General features: G+C 38.4%; 1 protein-coding gene and 1 non-coding gene across 5 annotated transcripts in view; both read left to right on the top strand.

The window, feature by feature from the left end:
- The window catches only part of OPCML (opioid binding protein/cell adhesion molecule like), a 1,155,658-nt gene that overhangs the window by 88,349 nt on the left and 1,040,008 nt on the right, over window positions 1-27,301 (top strand). The gene's annotated exons all lie outside the window — the stretch shown is intronic.
- LOC123568960 (small nucleolar RNA U13) lies at window positions 15,510-15,611 on the top strand. Its single transcript, XR_006692509.1, has one exon. It is a non-coding gene; the product is annotated as a small nucleolar RNA U13 (small nucleolar RNA).

Here is a 27,301-nt window from a genome sequence, read left to right as displayed (position 1 = left end):
CCTTCAGAACTTTGATTTCAGACTTCTGGAGACCAGAAATTTGGGGAACAAATGTTTGTTCTATTAAGCCTCCTAATCTGTGGCGATTTGTCACAGCAACCCTAGGAAAGCACACTATGCAAGAGTTTGGCAAACTAAGGCCCACAGGCAAAGCCTGCTGTTGTTACCTGTTGATATAAATCCAGTTTTATTAAAACACAGTCACACCCATTCATTTACACATTGCCTTCCAAGACAATGGTAGAGTTCAGTAGTTGTTACAGAGACTTTATGTCCAGCAAAACTTAAAATACTTACTCTCTGTCCTTTTGCAGAAAAAAGCTTGGGGATCTTTGGCCCAGAGTAATAGTGGTTCAGCTGCTAGTGCTACAGAGAGGTACATCTTCTATGATCATGTCATTTCTCAACACCTGAACAAAGGGAAGTTCTTTTAGCAAAGAGGACAGGGAAATTTTTTACAGATAGGAAACCAAAATAATCATGAACATGTGAAGACTAAACATGGATTGTGCTTAATAATAAACTAATACTTGTTAATTATCCAAACTTGTAGTTTTAATCTAGAAAATTCACCAAATTTATAGGCTCTCAGGCGGCTTTTGTTATTATGTATTATTATTTGTCTGTGTGTGTTAATAGATTACAAATTTGGCAGTAGTGATAAACCACAATATTCATTGTGATCATGTTGATCTTGTGAATTGTGTATACAAAATATATGGTACAAACTTTCCTTTTTGTATTCCTGGATCTCTAGATGATGATATCCAAGACTTGGGGTTAAAAACGCTAGACATTTCTGGACCGGGTGAGGTGGCTCATGCCTGTAATTCCAACACTTTGGGACGCTGAGGCGGGTGGATCACCTGAGGTCTGGAGTTCAAGACCAGCCTGGCCAACATGGTGAAATCCCATCTGTACTAAAAATGCAATAATTAGCCAGGCCTAGTGGTGCACCTGTAATCCCAGCTACTTGGGAGGCTGAGGTAGGAGTATCACCTGAACCCGGGAGGTGGAGGATGCAGTGAGTCGAGATTGTGCCCTTGCATTCCATCTTGGGAGTGAGACTCTGTCTCAAAACCAAAAAAACAAAAAACACTAGATATTTCTACAGGAATAAAGAGTGGCACTGGGGCAAGGTTAGACATGTAGCTCATGGAATAGAATTGAATGTTCAGGTAAAAAATACCCAACATGTTATTTATGGTTAATTGAATTTTGACAAGGGTGCCAAGGTAATTTCGTGGGTAAAGGATAATGTTTTCAATGAATGATAATGGCACAACTGAATATCCACTTGTAAAATGATTAATTTTAAACACTGTCTTATATCATACACTAAAAACAATTAGAAATAGATTGTAGATTTCAATGTAAGTTAAAACTATAAAACTTCTAGAATACAACATAAAAGAAAATCTTTGTGATCCTCGGTTATGCAAAGAGTTCTTAGAAATGATAAAAAAAGCATGATTCACAAAGGGAAAAATAGTACATTGCACTTTTTCAAAATTTAGAACTTTCAGGCTTCTAAAGACACCACTAAGAAAATGAAAAGCTAGCCACAGGCTGAGCGCCAGTATTTTAAATTACATAGCTAATAAAACACTTATACATAGAATATATAAAAATACTTATAACTCAACAGTAAGACAAAGAACTCAACTTAAAAATAAGCAAAAGATGTCCATTCTACCGAAAAGATACTTGGATTGTATGTTCCTCACTCTACTGTTCACAATAGCAGAGACATGAAGTCAACCTAAGAGCCCCTCCGTGGTGGATTGGGTAAATAAAATGTGGTAGATATACTCCACGGAATACTATGCAGCTATGAAAAAGAATGAAATAATGTTCTTTGCAGCAACATGGATGCAGCTGGAAGCCATTAACCTAAGTGAGTCAGTGCAGGAACAGAAAGCTAAATATTACATGTTCTCACTTATAAGTGGGAGCTAAACATTAGGTACTCAGGGACATAAAGATGGCAACAATAGACAATGGGAAGTTATGGGGGGAGAAGGGAGAGAAGGAGGCCAGGGCTGAAAATGAACTATTGGGTACTGTGATCAGCACCTGGGTGATGGATCATTCATACCTCAAACCTCAGCATCATGCAATATACCAGGCAACAAGCCTGTGCATGTACTGCCTGAATCTAAAATAAAACTTGAAATTATTAAAAACAGAAGACCAAGGGACTTAAATAGGTATTTCTTCAAAGAACATATTCGAATGGCTAAGAAGCACATGTAAAGATGCTTAACATTATTATATATTAGGGAAATGCAGATTAAAACCACATTGAGATGCATTTTCAATTAAAAAAAAAAAGACAATAACAAGAGCTGACAAGGATATGAGGAGCATGGAACTCTCATACATTGCTATGGGAATGCAAAATGGTATGGGTACTTTAAAAATGAGTTTGGCAGGGCCAGGCGCGGTGGCTCAAGCCTGTAATCCCAGCACTTTGGGAGGCCGAGGCGGGCGGATCATGAGGTCAGGAGATCGAGACCATCCTGGCGAACACGGTGAAACCCCGTCTCTACTAAAAAATACAAAAAAAAAAAACTAGCCGGGCGAGGTGGCGGGCGCCTGTAGTCCCAGCTACTCGGGAGGCCGAGGCAGGAGAATGGCGTAGACCCGGGAGGCGGAGCTTGCAGTGAGCTGAGATCCGGCCACTGCACTCCAGCCTGGGCGACAGAGCAAGACTCCGTCTCAAAAAAAAAAAAAAAAAAAAAAAAAAAAGAGTTTGGCAGTTTAATAAAAACATACACTTAATATATGGCACAGCAATTCTACTCCTAGGTATCTAAGAGACGTGAGAAGATATGTCTGTAAAGAGACTTATATGCAAAAGCTCGTATCAAAATTACTCATACTAAATAATTGGAAACAGTGCAAATGTTCATCATCTGGTGAATGAGTGAAGAAAATGTAGTAATCTATGCAATGTAATATTCAACAATACAAAGAAGCTACTGAAACATGCTTAAGCATGAATGAATCTTGAAAAATGTATGCTGTATAAAAAAGCTAGACACAAATGACAAAATGTTGTGTGATTCTACTTTTACGAAATGTCCAGAAAAGGCAAATCTATAGAGAAAAAGTAGCTTATGGTTGCCTGGGACTGCAGGATGAAAATGGAGAGTAACAACACACAAGAATGAGGAATCATTTTTAGATTTTGGAAAGGGTTCTAAAACTGGATTGTGGTAGTTGCACAAGTCTGTAATTTACTAAAGATCATTAGCAGCTGGGCCTGGTGGTGCACCTATAGTCCCAGCCACTTGGGAGGCTAAGGTGGGAGGATCCCTTGAGCCCAGCAGTTAGAAATTGCAATGAGCTATGACTACACCACCACACTACAGCCCAAGCAGCAGAGCAAGACCCTGTCTCTAAAAAGAATAAAATAAAATAAACTAGTTATATTACAGTGGGTAGGTTTATGGTATGTAAGTTATACCTCAACATGACTATTCAAAAATATATAGTAAGGGAATTTTTTAAAACTGCAAATACCTAACTTTTGTCCAACGGAAAACACAGATGCAAACTACAAAGGATATCACATGTATCCATTGCTATTTCAACTACAAAACTGATTACCAAAAGGCTAAAGGAGTTCTGTTCTTGTCAGAGAGATGCTTAAATCTCATCACCGCTGTGTAGTTCAGAGTGAATGTCTGAGCTTCCTGGTCTCCTACAGACCCAGTAAGCAGAATAAAAAGATGAGACTCTTATTAGCAGAATGAGCAGAATATACTTTTAAAGTTTTGCTCTATTTCTTTTATCTTTATACTATCCCAGTGAGGTGGGTGGAACAGATCTTTTTGACCCCCTTTTAGATCATAAAATCACAGACACATCACTAAGGGACAGTCACATCTGACTTTTTAAACAGTCTTGGCAGCCCCCGTCCCTTCTCTCCTCAGCCCTGTCTTCTCATCCTCCCAATCAACTTTATATCTCCCACCAACACTGCATGTAAATTCCTGCTTGTTTCTCACTTTTCCTTTTCTCCTCAGAGGAAGAATAGTAAGGCTATAATCCTCGAACCAATCTTTGCTTAAAATCTGCTCTGGAGTGCATAGAAAGCTAGTTCAAGGACAACTTAGCCAGTGGGGAAATTACATTTTCTGCAATTTATGTTATTATTTTGTGAGTTTCTCTCCTTTTCCCAAGTTGGATCCAACTGCAGTTAAATTTTACCACATTCTCCAGATGATGAGTGATGATAGAATCCAGTTGCAAGGTGTAGAAACAGCAACAACAGCAGCAGCATTTGCTAACTGTTGGGTAAATGCTAGACGGTCCAGGAAACAGTTTGCCTGGATTATCTCCTTTCCTCCCCACTCCAGTCTATGAGGTAGGTGCCATTATTACCTGCACTTACAGATGAGAAAATTGGTCTGGGATTATGTTTAGCCAAAAAGTGGCAGAGAGCAGGTCCGCCTGAGTTTAAGCTTATGGCATAAGCTCATGTCGACAGCCCCTTTACACAAAACTGACTTCTTGTCATTTAACCCAAACCCGTGTGGAGAGAGGAAATTGGTCTGTGGTCTCTTGGTGACCTTTCATACCTGAAACTGTGTAGATGGGGTATGGTCTCCATCCACCATCCAGGATCACCATGGACACAGCTGCATGCAAAACAAACAAACACAAACTCAAAGTTAGAAAAAAGAAAAAGGAAAACGACATGGTTTTTCAATATCATGATGAAGTGTTCTTAGGCAACTTGAGGTTTATCTATTTCTCTAGGGATGCAATTGTTTCACTTAGTATTTATTATTGATTAGGATATTCTGTTACCCTGTAAGTGTAAATATCAACTTTTATATGACTAATATCAACGTAAATTATTCTTGTCCAAAGCGAGAAAAGATAACCCTAGAAATTAGTTTTTCGTTCTGTAGGACATTAACCAGTTTTATATTTGATTTAGCAACCTTCTTCTAACATTTTTTCAGACCTATATATATAACTAACTCAGTCTCTCAAATCGTCTTTGAACTAGTTTTACTCTTCTTTTGGTTCTTTCATTAATAAGTTAAATATATCTTTGACATGGGCTCACTTAATATTTGTATAAAAGACATGTTTAACATTTTGAAAATTATACTCTAATAGCTTTAAGCTTGTTGAGAGTAGGAGACTAACTTTTTTTTTCTGTGTCACCAAATGGCTACCTTGTTTCTCTCAGAACATTAAGCAGTTCATTCTCTACATCCTCCTCTGCTTGAACATGCTTAGAGCTAGTAGGAAGAAGGCTGCAGCCTACTTTTCTGCTCCTCGCTGCTGCTTCTACTTGAGGTATGGGGAAGCATTTAGAAAAGGCCGTGTCTCCCGTGTTCTCAGAGGTTTCCAGTGCAAATAGAGGGGAAAGCCAGTATCTCATGCTGTAATCCTTCTGATCTTCCGAGTCTCAGGCTCAATAACAGCATATTAATAAGACACCCAAGGCGCCCTTTCTATTTAGTTTTTTTTTTTTTTTTTTGTAGAGACAGAGTCTATGTTGCCCAGATTGGTCTTGAACTCTTGGCCTCAAGCGACTCTCCCACCTTTGCCTCCCAAAATGCTGGGATTACAGGTGTGAGCCAAGGTACCCTGTCCCCAAAGCCCTGTTTCTAAACGTAGGGTGTGTGCTGTGGATGTCAACACTGACTTTTATACAGGTAGCTCAACAGCTAGGACACAGACTCAGCCACCTCGAATTCCTCCTTCTGACAAAAGAAGCTCTGCACACACAACACTTAACATACTTCAGAGCTAAATGATCCCGTTTCAAAATATTGGTGCCTGGAGGAAATAATAGGTGTTAACTGCAGCAATGAAGGGGTGAAGTAACCTGGTTACTAATGTACAATGGGGTCTATTATTTTCAGCCAGGATGAAGTGTTGTGAGTCTGATTAACTGTAATGAGCAAACTGTGCATGTTTCAACAAGGAAAAAGAGAATAGGAGCCTGAAGTTATTTCTGCCAAAGCTATCTCTGCATCTGTTAGTGGAATCACTTCAGGATCAGCCTTGTGTTAAGGATGCAGCTTGATGTTGGTAAAATGAGAAGGAATCTGAAAGCTCCAGGCTGAATCGCCAGCAGATCTCAGTGAAATGACTTGGCATGATACATAAAAAACACCCAGTGTGGAACCTAGCACTTTCCTAAAACAGAAAGGTGCTGTGAAGCTTTTGTATAAAAGATGGGTTGGGGCTCTTTAAGCACCCTGAATCTTTAGAGTGGTTGATCACATTTATTTCCCAGATGGGTGTCCTGCACGTCCGTGTGAAGAGACCACCAAACAGGCTTTGTGTGAGCAATAAAGCTTTTAAATCACCTGGGTGCAGGCGGGCTGAGTCCGAAAACAGAGTCAGTGAAGGGAGATAAGGGTGGGGCCGTTTTATAGGATTTGGGTAGGTAAAGGAAAATTACAGTCAAAGGGGGGTGGTTCTCTGGCGGGCAGGAGTGGGGGTCACAAGGTGCTCAGTGGGGGAGCTTTTTGAGCCAGGATGAGCCAGGAAAAGGAATTTCAAAGATCATATCATCGCTTAAGGCAAGGACCGGCCATTTTCATTTCTTTTGTGGTGGAATGTCATCGGTTAAGGCGGGGCAGGGCATTTGCACTTCTTTTGTGATTCTTCAGTTACTTCAGGCCATCTGGGCATATGCGTACAAGTCACAGGGGATGTGATGGCTTGGCTTGGGTTCAGAGGCCTGATAATGGGCATCCCTGCCATGACCCTGCATTGCTGTGATGGTATGCAACTATTGCAATAATGTGCTGTCTAATGTTCTTGTTTAAATTGTGTTTTCTGTGGGTTCAAGTTTTCATTTCATCACTTTTATTTTTTATCTTTTGTTATTGTTTTCATTTCACAAATATTACATGAATATCTTCTTGTAAAAGACTCAAAGAATAGCTATTGCTATTAAGTATCATGTTTAAGGCCATAGTTTCCCATTCTCTGCTTTCCAACCAAACACACTTCTCTTCCTTTGTCAAGCAGGAACCACTGGTAATAGTGAAAACAGCTTGCTGTGTGTCTTCCTAGTCTCTTCTAAATGATTACACATAAACTCAAGCTTTTTTCTTCTTACCTTCTTCCCTCAGAAAAAAAAGACATGCACACACGCGCGCACACACACACACACAGCTTTAAATATGTTTGCTTTTGCAATATTTTTTCAGGGAACAGTTGGTCACCATGTTTTGCAACTGTTCCGTATCAATTCATATTAGTTTAGTAAGAATGGACCTACTTCCTTTTTATTAAAGATTGAATGCTGTTTTATTGCGTGGGTTTTCCCCAAATTGTTTCACTAGAAGCCTATTTACTGATATGTATGTTGATTCTGAGATTCCACTCTTGCAAATAATGGTGCCATAAGCATTCTTTTGTAAATACCTTTTGCATGTGTTAACTGTTTCTTAATGGTTATTTTCCTGGAATTCTTGGGTCAAGTAGTGTGCTTTAAACGGTTTTTAAAGAGTCCACCATATTGCACTAAAAAGACTATCAATTTATAATGCCTCCAAGAATATCTGAGAATAAAAAGTTTTTCTCACCCTTACTAACACTGAATATTAGCGACCTTTTTAAAAGACTTGTGCCAATTTGATAACTGAAAAAACAAAAACAATGAGAGCATGACAGGGTAGTGAACTGGTTTAGGACCTAGTCAAATTCAGTTTAAACCCAAGCTCCACTGCAACTAGCTGAGTATCTGTGGGCAAGTTATTTTGGTTCTCCAGACAACCTCTCCTTTCTTTGCCGTTGGAAAACTACTCACTATAAAGCTTGGTTGTAAAGCTTCAAAATTAGCACAAGTAAACCCTAAAACAGTGGCTGGCCAGGAGCAAGCACTCAATAAGCCTGAGGTATTATTATTAGTATTTTATTGATTTTAGTAGAGCTACATACATTTTTATGTATTTATTGAACACTTGAAATTTGTATTTGAATTACATTTTAACATAATTTGTGCTCTGGTGAGTTCTTTAACAATTAAAAAAATAATTTGGGAGTTCTTTATACACATATATATGATATAGAACTTTTATTTGTATGTTGAAAATATCTTTCAAAGACATTTGCGTGTTTTTTAACGTTGCCTATACATTTTTATTTTTAAGTTACGGAAGTTTAAAATTCTTCTCTCATCAAATCTGTCCACTTTCTCCACTGTGACTTATTCTTTCAAAGTCTACTTAGGAAAACTTCCCCAAACAAGACTTTTAAAACAAACAAACAAAAACACAACAATAATCATAAAGGGCTGTTTATTATTATTTAACTCTAATCCTTTTGAAATTGTAAAATGTATAGTTTGCATATAGTGTGAGATAGAAGATCTATGTAGTTTAGTTTTCTATGAAACAATTGTATAAATAGTATATCCTGTCTATATTTACTTGAAAATTACATCCTATACCTTAACAAAAATAAATACCCATGAATCCATGGATCTATTTCTTAATTCTTAAGTTCTATTCCATGTATTTCATTTTCGTATCAATAGTCCAATTGTTTTTATTACAATAGTTTTTTTTTTTTTTCATGTGATAGTAAAACTGATAGAGCAATTGCCTACCATTTTTTTCTTTTTCAAAATTTTCATGTCATTCTTGGGCTTTTTTTCCTTCTCCAAATGCACTTTACTCTGTGTGTGTTTGTAACAGAAAGAGAGGCATAGATCTGGATTTATTTTTAATTACAAATTCTAGTTTATAATTTGTGCTAACACATAATAATTGACTTTTATGGATGAGAATGTGTCTGTCACCTTACAGAACTTTCTTATTTTAACAGTTTCTTATTCTAATAATTTATCTGTAAAACCCTCAAATTCTTTTACATGTAGGCAATCATACCGCAGAAAATTACGACAATTTTCTGTTTCTTTGTGATATTTATATTATTTATATATTGACTTTGACATTTTTATTGGCTAAGCCTGTAGTGTAATGTAGAAAGTGGTCTTTGTTTTCTCTTGCTCCAAGCTCTAATAGAAATCATATATATATATATACACACACACACACATATATATATACACACATAATTGCTGTAGGTTTCTGTGTGTTTTTTTTTCCCCCTGAGAGGGAGTTTCACTCCTGTTGCCAGGCTGGAGTGCAATGGTATGATCTTGGCTCATTGCAACCTCCACCTCCCAGGTTCAAGAGATTTTCCTGCCTCAGCTTCCCAATTAGCTGGGATTATAGGCACCTGCCACCATGCCCAGCTAATTTTTGCATTTGTAGTAGAGACAAGGTTTCACCCTGTTGGTCAGGCTGGTCTCGAACTCCTGACCTCAGTTGATCCACCCACCTTGGCCTTCCAAAGCGCTGGGATTACAGGCGTGAGCCACCACACCTGGCCAAATGTTGACAATATTTCTTTATTTTTATTTATTTATTATTATTATTATTATTTGGGATGGAGTTTTGCTCTTGTTGCCCAGGCTGGAGTTCAATGGCACGATCTTGGCTCGCTGCAACCTGCACCTCCTGGGTTCAAGCAATTCTTCTGCCTCAGCCTCCCAAGTAGCTGGGATTACAGGCATGCATCACCATGCCTGGCTAGTTTTTGTATTTTTCGTAGAGACGGCGTTTTGCCGTGTTAGTCAGGCTGGTCTCGAACTCCTGACCTCAGTTAATCCACCTGCCTTGGCCTCCCAAAGCTGGGATTACAGGTGTGAGCCACCACGCCCTGCCTGGATTCTGCTTTTATAAAATTAAAGACATTCCATCTATTTCTAGCTGGCCAAAAATTTGTTGGTTTACTCAGGAATAGTCATGAAATTTTATCAAATGCTTTTCAACTTTTATTAAGATTATTACATTGGATTTCTCTTTTAATCTATTATCATATCTAGTTACAGTAATGGCGTTCCTGATGTGAAGCCATTTTGGTATTCCTGAATTAAATGTGTCATGATATAATATTCTTTTAATTCGTAGCTGGATTTGACTTGCTCATTTTATTTAGGAATCTTAGAGAAAGAATGTAAAGGTAAACTGAGGCTGGAGCCGAACCAGGAAGGAAGACATGGCAAATGGCAGTGAGAATAGCCTTTTATTAGGGCTTGCAGGCGAGGTTCCTCCGCCCAAAGGCGGGAGATGAGGAAGTCGCGCTGAGGGAGGAGGGTAGGGGCTTCTTATAGCCCGAGAGGGAGGGAAGCTGGTTGTGCAAAGAGGGCCTGGGGGGTCTTGAAACCCAGGAGTTGAGGAAGGGTCGCAAGGAAGGGGTCTTTGGAAACTGTCAACCGAAACTGCTGTTTAGGAACTTGTGGAATGCAGGTGAGCTGCAGGTCACGGGGGAGTGTGGCTGCCCAGCGGGAACCTCTGACGCGTGTAAGTCTGCGGGTGTGTACGAGGGTGAGGGGAGTCTAACAAAAGGCCTGCTAGGCAGGGTAACGCCGCCATGTTGGGTCTGGATTCCCGCCTAACAGAAAGTGCTCCTTTCGTTTCTTCTTTGTAGTTTGGTTTTGGTATAAGACTTAGGTTGGGCCCTGCGCGGTGCCTCCCGCCTGCAATCCCAGCACTTTGGGAGGCTGAGGTGGGCGGATCACGAGGTCAGGAGATGGAGACCATCTCGGTCAACGCGGTGAAACCCCTCTCTACTAAAAATACAAAAAATTACCCGGGCGAGGTGGCGGCGCCTGTAGTCCCAGCTCCTCCGGAGGCTGAGGCGGGAGAATGGCGCGAACCCGGGAGGCGGAGCTTGCAGTGAGCCCAGATCGCGCCACTGCACTCCAGCCTGGGCCACAGAGCGAGACTCCGTCTCAAAAAAAAAAAAAAAAAAAAAAGAAAAGAAAAAAAAAGAGGTTGGCCTCATAAACATTTCCTATTCCCTGCAACAGATGGAATTTTTCTTGTAAACTCGTCTAGGTGTGGCATGGTGGAGTTTTGTTTGTTCGTTTTTATTTTTGTTTGCTTGAGGTTGGCTTAAAAAAAAAAAAATCTTTTACTTTCCGGACACCAACGGGGAGCCCAGTGCTTCAACTCAGTTGTGACACTATCTGGGGCTAGCATAGAACCTGCAGGTTAAGGGCTCAGTCCCACAAGACTGCCCCGCTTCAGGTGCCAATCACAAGTCCCAGGTTTCCACCATACTTCTGACCAACCTGCCACAAATCGGGGTTCCTGCGACTCTTTTCTCAGGTTCCATAATTTGTTAGAAAGGCCCACAGACCTCAGGAAATTTATTTATTTATTATTAGCAGCTGATTGTACAGAATAGAACTCAGGAACAAGTAAATGGAAGGAGTTAGAAGAGCAAGGCATGGGGTGCGGTGTGTGGGGGCATGGAGCCTCCCTCCCTCTCCGGGTGCACCCCCTCCCAGCCCCTTGATGTGTTCACCCACCTGGAAGCACTCTGAACCTGTTAATACTTAAGGGCTTTCATGAAGGTTTCATTACATAGGCCTGATTTATTAAATCGTTGACCATTGGGGATCAACTTCATCTCCAGCTGTTTTCCCCTCCCCAGAGGTCAGGATGGGGGCTTAAAGTTGCAAGGAGCTTATGATGCTTTGGCCTTCCCGGCAAGCAGCCCCCTTTCTGAAGTGACCTAGGGCCCTCAAAGAGTCACCTCACAAGAACCAAAGGCATACTCATCACTCCTATCAGAAACTACAGGGAATAAGGTGCAAGGATCAAATATCTATTTCTTACTGCGTCATACCTAGTATTCATTTTTCCATCCTTTGTTATTCCCTCTGTGTCTTTTAATTTCAGGGGCCCTCTTGTACTCCACATGTAACTGCATTTTATTTTTCAGAGTTTAAAATGAACTTTTTTGTGTGATTGCCAATATACTTGAACTTTACTGGGTTTGTTTGTTTTTTCGTTATTTGTTTGGATCTTGCCTGTGGCTGAATTGATTTTATATTTTGTTCCATTATATTCCCTCCCTTGTGATTTGAAATTTATATATCTTTTTCTATTCTTCTAGTGGTTACACTTATATTTTTAACAATTTTAACAATTCTGTCGACAGCTATAATATCTATATCTTCCTCTTACATAAGAATAAAAAATTTAGTATTCTTACACTTCTCACCACTCTCTCTGGCAAACTCCATGGTTGAGAACATCTGGGATTTTAGTTCCAGATGGTTATTTTATACATTTTTAAAACCTCAAGCATCAACAGTTATTTAAACTTGACTATAACTTTTAGTGTTTTGTTTGATTACTACTCTTGTATCTTTTTACTTGGTTTTGTTTTTTATTTTATGGGATTTTCCTTATATATTTTTTTCCCTGAAGTATTTATGGATGGCAAAATTTCCAAGTCTTTGCAGGTTCAAAAATCTTCATTTTGTCCTCATACTTGAATGCAAGTTTGCCAGGGTATGGAGTATGGGTTTAAAATAACAATCTCGGATCATTTTCTGGTAGCATTTAGTTTTGCTGTTAAAAAATAAGATGTAAATTTAATCTCTATGTTATTGTAAGTAATCTGTTATTTTCTCTCTGGAAATTTTTTAAATGTTTCTTTATGTATGGTGTTCTGACATTTTACCATAATGTTGAAAGTTGTGAACCTTTTAAAACTCATTTTGGCATGAGGTAGATCCTTTCAATCTGAAGACCCATGTATTTATTCAGCTCTAAGTAAATTTCTTCAAATATTTTTAATCTTTTTTTCTGCTCATTTTTCTTTTTCAGACCCCCTCTATATCTCTTAATTTTCTGTTCATATTTTCTATTTCTTTCTTTCTTATTTATGATTTTTTAGAGAAACCCTTAGTTTGATCTTCTACCTGTTACTCTTCATCTACAGCCATCCTGATGTTTTAATATTTAGACCATTATCACTTACCATTGTTTTACTTTGAAGATCATTCTTAATTTCAAGATATAGTTGTTTCTGTTTAAAGATTTAGCATTTTTCTAGAATAACTCTAAGGACGTTAATATAGCTTAAGGTCTTTGTCTCTTCTTTGCTCTAATGAATGCTGCTTTATTAAAAAGCGTGTTTTCCTTCAAATGGAGAATAAGATTTGATTATCTGTGTTTCCTTTTGTTTTTTTGCCAAACTTCCCTCTCCTCCTGGCCTGGGTCTGTTTACCTGCCGGTGTTCTGGTTCGTGTGGCAGTGGAAGGAGGCTCATACTGTGTTGCTGGGTCTATCTCCCCCCATGGAGGGACCCATGGTCACCATTTGTGGTGCCTCTTTGGGCCAGTGCCCACACACAAACTGCTTTTCAGTGCTACAAATACCACAGGCTTGACTTGGTCAAGTGAAGGAGTGGGGTAGTGGTGGAGGGGCTACGTATGAGGGTTCTCCAGAGGGACAGAATGAATAGGATACATGTATACATGAAAGGGAGTTTATTAGGGAGAATTGGCTCACACGATTTTACACGAGGAAGTCCCACCAAGTTAGGCCATCTGCAAGCTGGGGGAGAAGCTGGTAGTGGCTCAGTCCAAGTCTAAAGGCCTCAAAACAAGGGAAGCCGACAGTACAGCCCCCTGACTGGAGCCTAAGTCCTTAGGGCCCCAGGGAGGCCACTGGTGCAAGTTCCAGAGTCCAAAGGCTGAAGAGCCTGGAGTCCGATGTCCAAAGGCAGGAGGAGAGGAAACAAGAGTGCCCACCTGGGAAGAGAGTGAGCCAGAAGACGCGGCAAACTTCTCCCCCTTCTTCCTCCTGCCCTGCTCCAGCGGCGCTGGCAGCTGACTAGAGAATGTCCACCCACATTGAGGGGGATCTTTCTGTTCCGGTTCACTGACTCAAATGTCAGTCTCCTCACAGACAGACCCAGAAACAATGCTTCACTAGCCATCTAGGCATTCTCCATCTAGTCAAGCTGACACCAAACATCAACCGCCACAGACTAGCAGCCTCAGAGACACCAGCATGTACCCATACTGCCCGCTATATTCCCTGTTAACCCCTGCTCACACTCCTTGGCTTTCTCATCCCACAAGCCCTCTCTTGCATGCATTTTGGACTCTTGTTTTATCTGTTGTCCCTTTTTGTCCCCACAACTTTGATACTATTTGCTTTCTATTGTTTAGACAATCATCAACATTTTTCATCCACTGGCACAGCTCTTACTTCTTTGTCAGTGCTCTTGTGAGCTGCACTCTGACCCCCAACGTGGGTTTCTTATCACTTCATGGGGTTTGAGATGGGCTAAAGGTAAACCCATGTGGCTCAGGCTTACTTTCTTAGTCAAGCCTTAGCTTCATCTGTTTAAGATAGTTTACATCTAAGGAACAGGGGCTTAGATTTTCTAACTCTTTGTGGGTAAAGGGTCTTTCATGTATCTCTCATTGACATTCACTGACTGACGCTGTCCCGGCTGAGTAGCAGTATGGCATATGAGACTGCATGCAATCTAGATCCTTCTCCTATGCAAGCAGGCCCAGTTGGTGTGCACTTTGAAAAATGCCTCATAATGTAAAAAGAGCCATGGGTAGAAGGTGATAAAGTGACTAAATTTTCCATTAGGCAAGGTGTGGGAAACTATTTCATAGATAAGGTGACTGTTGAATGGTTTAATCAAGGATGACTCAAAGTTTGCAGTCAGAGAATTTGGGTGGATATCAGGAGTAAGAAGGCATTGCAAGGTTCGCAGGCAAGAGGGGAGAGGTGAGCGAGGTTGCAGAGGTTTTGAAGTGCATGACATGCTTAACAAATATTAAGTGATCCATTCTGGTTATCCTGCATTTAAAGGGGAAGGGAGGAGTCGTTTGGCTGAGGTGTGAGAGGTCTCTGAAGGAAATGTGTACCAGGCCTTAATTGTCTTCTGTGGGATTTCTCTATGAAAGGACCTGCAATTTCCCAAGTGCACGTGATGCTGAAACATTTACACTGCGGACTGCAACACATCTTGACTCCCCAGGAGGAGCCAAAAAGGTGATAGAAGGTGGAGGAAATAGCTTCTGCCCGCCATCTCATCTCAGCCTCTATTGATATATATATATATATATATATTTTTTTTTTTTTTTTTTTTTGAGACGGAGTCTCGCTCTGTCGCCCAGGCTGGAGTGCAGTGGCGTGATCTCGGCTCACTGCAAGCTCCGCCTCCCGGGTTCACGCCATACTCCTGCCTCAGCCTCCCGAGTAGCTGGGACTACAGGCGCCCACAACCGCGCCCAGCTAATTTTTTGTATTTTTAGTAGAGACGGGGTTTCACCGTGGTCTCGATCTCCTGACCTTGTGATCCGCCCGCCTCGGCCTCCCAAAGTGCTGGGATTACAGGCGTGAGCCACCGCGCCCGGCTCTATTGATATTATTGGGTTATTGATAATGGCTTCCGTCTGTGGCAGGCAGAACAAGCTCCACCCTTTTGTGTGTCTATTTCATGACAGCATTCAGCTTGGCTGACACATAACACGTTACAATCTGGGTCCTGATCCTTAGGCAACATCATCAGTTAACAACAAATAAATGTTGGTTTACCGTCAGAGAAATAAGATGTCATATAAATTAGATAGGTGTGCTAAAAACTCAATCATTAGGCTTAAATGAAAAGAAATGAAGCAGGCGCTTCTGTGGTTCATAAGTGTGATGGCTGGGCTCACACGCATGTGTGAGATGTGCCACCCTTGAACCTTCTTATGACGTCGGCACATTACCCATCTGATGTGAAAACAACAACAACAACAACAACAACAAAAATGAAGCCATGAGTGTGTATAAATGAACCAAAATAGAACAGCATTCCATCATACCTCTGAGTCCTAAGGACTGAAAGGTTTAGAGTTATGCAGTTATGCAGGGGTTTTCACATAAGGTATTACCCTTGCTCCTCAGAAGAACCATGCAAGTTTGGTTTTATTATTATCCTCACTTTACAGCTTGAAGAAACTGACAATTTTAGTAACTATTCAAGGTCACACAGCTAGTAAGCGGTGGAACTGGGCCATAAACCCATATTTCCCTAATTGTACGCTCTTTCGTTTTTGCAAGTAGTCCTTGATACAGGACATAGTACATCCTGGCACTCACAAATGTGAATGTGGAAACTTGAATGTGGGATGCTGGACTCTGAGATCACATTTGTGAGCTTGTCAGCCCAGAACCTCCAGATCCTGAGAAAATTTTAAGTGAAAGATGAGCGGAGTGAAACTGTTAACTCATGCAATATGTGGATTTTGACTAAAGTCACAATAGGGGAATTCTATCAATATAAAAGCCTTGGGATGAGGGGACCGATCGCGAAAGATGGCCACACAGTTCCTTACCTGTTGCCTCACTGTATTCCATCTTTCATTTTGCCAAGTCAAAAATACACCAAATGGAGGAACCAAAACTTGACAGTCTTTTTGCATTCATTTATGTAACAATCAGCTCCTAGGTTTTTGTTATTATTTTTCTTCTTTTTTTTTTGAAAGTGACAATATAAGTAATGTAGTATTTTGTTGTTGTTCTTGTTGCAGTAGGTATGTTAGCATTTTTTTTTTTTTTTTAAATTTGAGAATGAACAATTTACTGCTAGTTTTAAAACTCATCTACTATGCAATCCTCAACTGGGTATTTTGTGACTGCACTTTGTGCATATGTTTGTATGTGGTTGCATGTAGAGGGTGTGTTTGAGAATGCACCTGTGTATTTTGGAAATCATTATTTATAGCTCTTAATTAAAAAATTTTAAAGGAACTATATAAGCTCAGTTCTTTGTTTTCAAATGTGAACAGCTGAAATTAGATCCCTCTTACACCTTTGCCAGAGAAAAACTGTGCGATATGCATAATGTGCTCTTGTCCCCTCTAGAGAGGTGGGGCTAGAGTGGAAATGGCTAATCCTCTTCACGGGGGATGAATTGGAAATTGAGTTTTGCAAACGAAGTCAGAGATAATTTCCCATCTTCATTATTTATGTAAATCAGTTACTGTATTTTAATTATCCACTGCTTGTATCGTCCACATAAAATGCCTTTCCTTTTATTTAAACTGCAAATAATTGCCAGTAGAATTATTCATTGGAAATTGGAATCCACTTTTTTGATCTCTGGAAAGACTATTAATAATGAATGAGGATGTTATTTATTTGTTACAATTCCACACATGGAAACTGAAGAGAGACTCTGTATACCTCACTTATCTCCTCTGACAACACCTAAGTAAACTCACCCCAGGAGAAATGCCAAAATGTGGAAAAGCAACGTAAAGATAAGAACAGCTTTCTTTTTTTTCTTCTTTCAACAAATGAAATGCCTACTCATTTCAACAAATGTGGGCCTACTACGGGAAAAGCACTGTTAGGTGAAGTCAGGGAGAAAGTTAAGCTAGACATGAATTTTACCTTTCAGGACATAATAAACATTCATAAAATCCTTGACATTTGCAAGCGATATACCCTGAGACCTTCACCAATCCCCATATTCATGAATCTTACTATAGCATATAATTTGCTACATAAAATGCAATAAAATATAACTGAAAAATATAAGTGACCCCTTTGGACCCTTAATGATTCTATAAATACAGAACTCAAGTAATTTATAAAGCTATTAAAATAAATCTCGCCATTAACATAAACTCTATACTAGGCCATCTCTCACTTGAACAATTTTTGCACTATCCAGAGAACTTGCTAAAATAGCTTCATAAATTGCTTTTTCCAGTTTCCGTACAGAATGTATGGTGGACCTTTCATGTCTGAACTACTGCAGAATCTGAATCTTTGCTTTTAAATATTATTTTAAAAAATATATATTATATTAAATAATATAATGTATATTATATTGAATATATATTAAATATATGTGTGTGTGTGTATATATGTGTATATGTATACATAAAATTTTTTTTCTGGCCAAAGTCATCACTTGATTGGATCTACTTATTTTTCTCTTCTTTTATATTAGCAACGGTAGAAGCCAATTTTCTTATTAGGAACTTTTTTCCCCTTCCCATTGGAAGAACCAAAGTTTGACCACCTTTTTAGCGTATGTATGGGCTACGCAGATAAACTTGGTAATGGGTTCCCTGGGCCTTCCCAGCTACTCTTACAAACTATAGAAGTCACTTCTGAACTTCAGCCATGGAGTATCGAATGCAAATTTGGGTCTCACAAAAATTAAAATATAATATCCATGATGAAATCTGAAGCCTTTGTAAACAGTCAAAGCACTAACTTCTATAACTACAAATGAGCAAGGTCTGATATACTTAAATATTCACTACGAGGGAGAAAGTGACAGATACTCAAAGGAAAGATACAGGTAAACTTAGCTTCAGAAGCTGCAGGGGAGATTGAGGAAGACTACAGGCAGGAGGCAGCATTTTTCTGGACTTTGAGGATAGGTAAGACTCGGAAATGTGTCACAGACATAGACATCATAGACATTTTGAGTAGAGGAAACAGAATGAGCAAAGGCGTGAGTGAGGAGGCCGGGAGCTTTCATGAGCAAAGTGAATAGTGTAATCCCATCTAACTATAAAGGTAATTTCTCCTCAGTGTAAAAATACAAAAACATGCTTTCCTCTTTCTGGAAATATGGTAAGGTGAGGCATACACAGAAATAATCCCAGTGTATTTAGAAATACTGTGAAAAATATATTTAAAGTATTTTTAAATGCATAGTGATCTGGCAAGAAAGCAAGGGAAAGTTCAAGAAACACAAAGCAACAAAACAGTATTACTTCAGAAAGGTAAGGTAAGGTGAAGCCAATTCTGCACTAGGACAGTTTCTGATCCCTCATTCCCTAGAGTGCAAATTTGAGGGATTGGGTGTGGATATGAGATAAAGCCTGGGACTTGGTAAAACAGCCAGAGTCCATCCTGGAGCCACAGACCGTAAAGGCAAGATCCTGAAGTAGGTTAAGGGGGAACATGGGCCTTGCAGAAGAAGAGAGTGGGACTACTTGCTTGGGTTGAAGATGCCTCTGGATGGAGGGGAAAGACAGGCTTCTTGGAATCCTTAACTGAAGACTGCTCTCCCATGAGTGTTAATTCACAACTCCTATGTGGCTCCCATAAGTTGTAAGCTTGGACATAGGTTATTGGTAAGACTTTAAATCCTTGGGGAAAACAATGCAAATCTTCACCAAGGGCATGCACTTTAATTGCAGGCATTGCTTACATTTCCACGAATTTTTAAAACATGTAGCTGATCACGTATATGAGGAAACAGACCACCATGAAGAAAAGTCAGTGCTCATAGTATAGTGTAGAAAAGGAACTTTGAAAACTACAGATGGGGTAATGTTTCAAAAGCAGAATATAAAATATGTATATATAGGTATGCGCAAATAAATAAAAATGGCTGTCAGAATATAATTTAGGAATAAGAAAACATTAAAATCCACCAGTAATATTTTTAAGTAACCAAGTAAAACTTCTTAGAAATATGAAGCATAATAAATGAGAGTAAAATTTCAATAGATGGATACAAAACAGATTAGTTTCAGCTGTCCAAAGAATTCATGACTGGAAGATAATCTTAACAAAATAAATACCAAAAATCTAGAATAGAGATTCATAAACTTCCTTGGTTCATGTCACCATTCATGTGTTAGTGCCTCAATAATTTTTTTATAGTACCCCTAGAGCAAAAGAAATATCCGACATTTCTTTTATCAAGTAGTTAGGCTCAAACAACTTAGTTTTAGTATTTTGCATAGTATACAATGAATAGCTATGTCTCTCTCAAAAATGAAACATTCCCACAGTGTCCCTGTGAATTCACTCTGGTTTCCCAGTATTCCTCGACCTATAGTTTGAGAACCATGGATGTAAAATAAAGAAACAAAAAACAGAAAATGTCAAAGACAACTTAAAGAGACTCCCATGTAGGTCTAACATACGTCTAATTGAAGTTCCAGAAGAAGAAAGGGAAAAGACATGGCAAGAGAATTTTCCAGATTTAACACAAAATTCATAGATTCAGAAAGAACAACAAATTACAAGCAGAATAAATTTTAAAAACTGGGCGTGGTGGCTCGTGCCTATAATCCCAGCTACTTGGGAGGCTAAGGCAGGAGGATCACTTGAGCCCAGAAGTTTGAGGCTGCGATGAGCTTTGATCACACTACTGTACTCCAGCCTGGAGTAAGACCCCATTAACATAGTAAGTCCCCATTTCTAAAAAAATGTTTTTTTGTTTTAAATAGATACAATAAAATACATATCTATACATGCTTTACCAAAACTCTAGAACAGCAAAAATAGAATGACATTAAAAGTAAAGACAGATTAAGAACTGATTTCTTTTGTTTCCTTTCCAAATTTATTTTAAGTTCAGAGTACATGTGCAGGTTTGTTACATGGGTAAATTGCGTGTTGTGGTGGTTTGGTGTTCATATTATTTTGCATTCAGGTAATAAGCATAGTACCCTACAGGTGGTTTTTCAATCCTCACCCTCCTCTCACACACCACCCTCAAGTAGGCCCTGGTGTCTGCTGTTCCCTTCTTTATGTCCATGAGTACTCAATATTCATGGACATAAAGAAGTGAAAACATGTAGTATTTGCTTCTCTGATAACTGATTTCTTAATAGTAGTAATGATTCCTCTTATCCAGAGAGAACCATAAGTATTTTGATATATTTTCTTCCAATTTTTTACCTGTATATGTCAAATGAAATATACACTTTTGAAAAAAGTAATATGCAAAACCATATATACTGTATGAATCTCAATTTATTTTATATATATATATATTTGTTTTTTTTTTTAATTGAGATTCGGGAGGGTGTGGTGGTTCACACCTGTAATCCCAGCATTTTAGGAGGCTGAGGTGGGCAGATCAGCTGAGGTGGGGAGTTTGAGACCAGCCTGACCAACATGGAGAAACCCTGTGTCTACCAAAAATACAAAATTAGCTGGGCATGGTGGCACATACCTGTAATCCCAGCTACTCAGGAGGCTGATGGAGGAGAATTGCTTGAACCCAGGAGGCGGAGGTTGCGGTGAGCTGAGATTGCGCCATTGCACTCCAGCCTGGGCAACAAGAGCAAAACTCCGTGTCAAAAACAAACAAACAAACAACATTGAGATTCATACAATACACATGGTATTTCTTTTATTAAGTAGTTAGGCTCAAATGACTTAATAGTAATATTTTGTATGATATAAAACAAATAGCTGTGTCTCTCTCAAAAGACATATATATATAAATTGAGATTCATACAATACATATGGTTTTGCATCTTTTCTCAATTGACACAATGTGACTATTTTATTTACCTATTCAACAAATGATTGTCAAATGACGTTTAGGATTTAGCGAATGATTTTAAATAAATAAGATTTAATTGTATGTCAAGATACTATACTGAATACTTTATAAATATTAATTTATTTAATGTTAAGAACTGCATGAGACAGTTATTCTTATTTCGCAATGAAGATACTCAGATTTGTTAATTTTAAGCATCAGATGTGGCACTTGATAAATGTTCTTTTGCCTATGTGTTTATATTATATTCTTAATATAAATTTTTAGAAATGAAATTAATGTTCGAAACCCATGTACTTCTAAAGTTACTAATAAAACCAATCTGCTTTCTGGTAAGATTTCACCTAATTAAAACTGTGACCACACCCTCAACCAGACTTTGCCAATATTGAATATAAGAACTAATTTTAGAGGTTGACAACTTCTGATAATATTTTAAGAAGGTTAAAAAATTTACCTCATTTTATCGTGATTGTATTGTGATTATAACTTCTACATTTACAAGTATGTTTGAATGTTTCTCACATCTAGGCAGTGGTAGTGCTTCTTGTCTGTGATATTTGCTGAATTTTCCCTTGGTGTTTCAGCATTTTTCTCTAAATGCATCGGACAGTAGTATTGTATAATATTTGTGTCATGTATTCTTCAAACATGTATGACTTTTATTTTAAGGTTTCCTGGCATTTTTTCAATCAAATGACTTGTACGTGTATATATTTTTTTCTTTTCTGTTGTGCTTAGATTATCCATTCCCATCCCAAGGTTAGATAGTTATTCACCTATATTGTCTGTAAGTGCTTTAATATTTTATTATTTTACATTTAACTCTTTAGGCCATCTGGAATGTTCTTTGCCATATGTACTAATGTGAAGATTTATTTTAGTTTTGTTTTCCAAATGTTTAACCTTGCCTGTAGTGCCAACTTCTTCCCTTTTTGTTTCCCTTTAAAGCAATGCTCTTAGTAGTCTCAGCTGACAGACTTCAATTTCTTTCCTCTTTTTAAAAACCCATTGTAGTTTTTAGATCCCACCTCTCCACTAAAACACTTCTTACCTAGTCACCAATGACTTCCCCATTGTTATCTCCACTGGCCAGTTTTCAGTCTTGATGGGATTTGATCTGTCAGCAGTATTGGCACAGCTTAACCACTGTCTCTTCCAGAAACAGACTCATCACCACAACCTCCTACCTCACTGGCAATTCTCTCCTCTCCTCAGCACAATCCTGCCTCTAGTGCTGTCAGGCCCTAGGCCTCTGCCCATGAGCTTTTCTCTCTATGCTCACTCCCACCCCGATTCCATCCAGACTCACTGCTCCTGATAAAATCTATATATTATGACTCCAGGCTTTATGACTGTAGTCTGTGTCTCTCCCCTGAACTCCAGAGTATATATTAATACAATAGCCTTCTCAACATTTCCACCTAGCTGTCTAAATGAGCAGGCTAGATGTGTCGTAGTCCAAATTAAATTCCTGATCTTTCTAAGGCCACTTTTTGTGAGGTCATCTCAACTCAGCTAATGAAACTTACATCCTTCAGGTGCTCAGACCAAACATTTAGGAGTCACCCTTGACCCTTCTCTTTTTCTCATACTTCACTTTCACGCCTTCAGTAAATCCTGTTGACTCTACTTTCTGCAAAATCTTCCATACCATCTGCACTGCTACTTTGTTCATCATATCTTGGCTAGATTTTAGCAGTAGCCTTCCACTGGTCTTCCCAATTTTAGTCTTGTTTCTTTACAGCCTATTTTTAACCAAGAAACTGGAGTGATCATTTAAAAATGGAAATCAGATCCTGCCATGCCTCTGTCCCGTGACTTCCAATGGCTTGCCGTCTCACTTGGAGTAAAAAGTGAAATCTGGATAATGGTGTAAAAGACTATATGATCCAATCCCCAGCCCACCACAGTCCCTCTCTGGTCCCATTTCCTACTATTTCCCTGCCTCAGTTACTACAGCAAGAGGAGGATTTGGTCTCCTTCATCTCTCTTGAACACATCAACTGGTTCCCGCCTCAGTGGCTTTGCAGTTGCTGTTCTCTCCTGGAAAGCTCTGTCCCAAGATATATGGGTGGGTAACTCCTTCATCTTTTAAAAATCTTTGATCAAAATTACCCTCCTGGTGAGGGCTTCCTCATTATCCTCTTTGAAACTGTATTCTTCCCTCCCTCCTTCCATTCCCTTTCCATACCCACTACATTACTCTTATCATTCTTGTATACATCAGATTCTAATTCTACTCACATTTCATCTCTTTGCACTGATCCTTCTGTCAATTATTGAACTTCTATCATCTGATCGAATCACTAAGATTTTGTTAAACATATTTCATGTCTGGTGTAGAAGGCCTTTCTTATTATTCTTCCTTTATAAAATTCCCTTAGTTATTCTTGGCTTTTTATGCCAGCTTAACTTTAAAAGTACTTCATCATGTTTCCAAAGAAGAAAAGTCAAATTGATTTTTTTATTGGAATTTCATAATACAGGGACATTCATGTGCAAAGAATTAATATCTTTATATCATTCACTCTTCCTTTCCCAGAATGTGGTATGCTTCTTCCTTTATTGAAGCCCATTTTCTTTTTGACATCGGTTTTGTAATTGTATATTTTCTATAGTTCTTACATGTGTCTTATTTAAGTTAATCCTACATGTTGTAGTCTATGCTTTTTTTCCTGCTTTGTTCTATTGTTGCTATTTTATTCCATTATGTAGTTTCAAAAGATTATTTTCAAATAGCTATTTTTTCAAATTTCTATCTATCAGCAACATTGTTCAACTATCTCATTACTGGCAGTAGATTTTCAGTTTATTCCTTGGGTTTTTGAAGTAGACATAATGATAATTCTATCCACTTTTCATCATGCTACAATGCCTTGCCTAAAACTTCTGCAGAGTATTGAATAATAGTAGTAGTCACTAGCCTGTTGGTCTTCCTCTCCTTGTTCACACTGCTGGTTTAAAGTGGATGTCTTTGTCATATTAAGAAAGTATCCTTACATTCCTGATTTACAACGCACTTTTTTGAAAAAATAAGAAAAAGTTGAGAAGTTTGTCTTGTGCTTTTTGTTTCCATTAGTTGAGCTAATATTACCTATTAATTTGATTAATAGATTTTCCAATATTAAACTAAATAAACAGTTGCAGTGGGTGGTTTTTTAAAGACATACTCTTGAATTTAATTTATTAACGTTTAAATGAGGATTTTGCATCTATGTTCGTAACTGTGTCTGTTCTATAGTTTTCATCTTGGTACTATCTTTTATCCAGTGTTGGAATGGGCACTTCTATGAAATAAATTAGGAAGCAATTTGTCTTCTTCCAGGATAGAAGGCAGAATGTGAGTATAATCATGTATGTAGAGGTGTGGACTTACATATAAATGCACATAGATATTTTCATGGAGAGTATACACTGCTAAGAAATTTGACAGAATTTATTGTTAAAAACGACCTGGTTCCGAAGCCCTAAAACTTTTTTGATAGTTTATTGATTGTCTTTCTCATGATTGTTGGTGTATTTTGGTGTTCTACCACTTTAGAAAAAATCTTGAGAGTTTTTTGTGGTTTTCCAGTAAATCGCCTATTTCTATTTAATTTTCAAATGATAAATGGAATTGTATGTAGCATTTTCTTATGATTTAAAGAATATTTTCTAAATCTGTTCATTACCATTTCTAGTTCTGCTCATTTTTATTTTTTCTATTTATCTTGTTAGTTTTCAGGAAACTTGCTTAATTGATATTAATTTTTTCTTTCTAACAGTGAAGAGTTTAAGATTTGTTTACTACCATTTTGATAAGTTTTGTCTTTTTTTTTTGTCCCCCCGCAAAAATGGCTTCTATTTTAGTTTGCCTTTGATCCCATATTAATTTAGGAAGGTGATTTTTAATTTCTTGCTTATTAAGTTTTTGTTATTGTGTTTAAATTACTATTCTTATTTTTCTATTCTTATTGTAATGTGGTCAAAAAATGTGATCAGTGTGATTTCTACTACTAAGAATTTATTGATGCTTTTTTTGTGATATGGTAGATTAGGTTTTATAAGGTCCATGGTCACTTGAAAATAAGGTACTTCTCTAATGTAGTGAAGGCAAGTTTTTAAATTTAGCCTGTCAATTACGTTATCAAGTTATCTATATCCTTATATTCATTGGAGGTCTATCTTATATTTGAGAGTGTTAAAGTCTCCCATAATAGTACTACTGCTAATTTTGCCTCATACTGCCAACAGTTTGTTCGCTTTACTTTCTATACTGATTTTTATATTTTTTAATAATGGTTCTTGAAAATTACCTGTTCATTAACAGATATACCTATTTTCACTGTCATATTTGGCATCTATAAAGTTCCCTCACACTTTGAATTCACTTTGACTCATTATTTCTAACCTTGCTTTCTGTTATGTTTTTGGAGAATGTGAACATGGCAGCCTCCAGTGTTGACTCATTCTGAGTCTCTTCCTCTTTCTACCATGTGTGAGGGAGAGACCAGGGAGTATCCCCATCTAACAGAGAAGTCACCATTGGCATCTGCTCTCTTGCTGTGTTTCTTTCCTGATAACAGCATTTGCTGAGCACATTTGTGGAAGGAGGACTTTGGCCTCCTTGCATGGTTTTCAGGTTTGTGTCGGCATCGGGGGCCTGGAGCAGAGGAGGAGAGGGGGTGCAGCTTTCTCTTTCCTTCTGAGCCCATCCAACTGCACCTTCACTGTTTTACCATGAATGCATCTTCAACCTTACCAATGCGCAGAAGTTGCTCCCAGATTCTAGCATAGAGAGACAGAATAGAAAAAATAGAGTATCTCTGCGTCTACTTTTGGGAAGTTGTTGTATGTGTATTTTTTTTCCTTTTTTTCCTGCAGTATCTCAACAAACATTTTTGTAGAAAGTTGATAGAGATAACATCAGGAGCTGCTAGTTTGGTTAAAAAAAAAAATCTGCTACTGAAATGTTTCCAAAAAGATGTGGTATATTCAGTCAGCACTGTATTTTAAGAACTCTTATCTGGTCTGAGTGTAACAGAGTGCTCAACTAAGATAATTTCAGCTGTCCAAGAGATGTTGTCAGTCTCTGGTTTTGGGAATGGAACAAGAAGTAAGTAGACAGAGATGCATTATGAAGACAGAATCTATACTATGGAAAATAAGTGGATTTGTATATATGTATAAAGCTGTGAACTGGGACTTGGGTGGAAAAAACAAAAGTATGTGAGGAGTCTAAATCAATGCTCAACTTCCTAGCACAAATTAACGAAAATATTTGCCACATTGCCAGAGGGAGAGCACTTTCTTAAAAGAAAATAATTATTGTTATACAGGAAAAGGCCTTTATTTTATTTTTAACAAATGCATAGGTAAGAAGTAAAATGCAGTGTGAAAATGAATTAAAGATGAAAAATATTAAAAATAGTTAAATCAAGGAGATGAATGTATTAGTGTTTACTATTCTCTATTTTGTTATGTACAGAAAATTTTATAATAAGCATTTTAGGAAAGGGAAAAAAATCACCCAGGTTGGGACCTACCGTCTTGAGGTGCTGTAGACCCCTACTCCATGTGATAATACAGAGGTAGCCCTGAAGACGCAGGACTAGACCTCCCCTGACCAAACTGGGAGGTGTCTCTGTTGTTGGGTGTTGTAAGGATAGAAGTTGTTGGAGCTATTACATGCTAAGGCAGAGTTCTTAGCATAAAGCCACTTTCTAAATATGTAACATTTGGCAATTTGAATAACAGTGCTCAACTAACAGGGCTGTTGTAGGGATGGAATGCTATAACTAAGATAAAGCCCTGGATCACAGAAGTGCTCAACAGATGCTGCCATCTTTCACTACTGTGGAAGGGCAGTGGACCTCCAGCACCCCAAGGAGACCATGAAATAGCCTGTGGGTCAAGCAAAGCCAAGTGTATTGCTTCCTGTGATACGGAAGACCACTGCCTTTTTAGCACTGTCTGAAAAGGAAGGATAAAGATGGGATATTTATGTGATTTGGAGGGGTCTGGTTTAAGGTAGGTGTTTCTGTGAGGAGGTCTGATTGGGACTGGGCCAAAGTTGTGATATAATAGTTCAGGATTGGTGGACTCAGGTGAGGATTTTGGAGCAAACCTCAGAGTAAACAACTGGATGATTCCAGCTGAACAATCTATC

The sequence above is a fragment of the Macaca fascicularis genome, chromosome 14 (assembly GCF_037993035.2).
Source record: "Macaca fascicularis isolate 582-1 chromosome 14, T2T-MFA8v1.1".
Taxonomy (NCBI): Eukaryota; Metazoa; Chordata; class Mammalia; order Primates; family Cercopithecidae; genus Macaca; species Macaca fascicularis.
The sequence above is the reverse complement of the archived record's forward strand: the minus strand, read 5'-3'. Positions and strand labels throughout refer to the sequence as shown.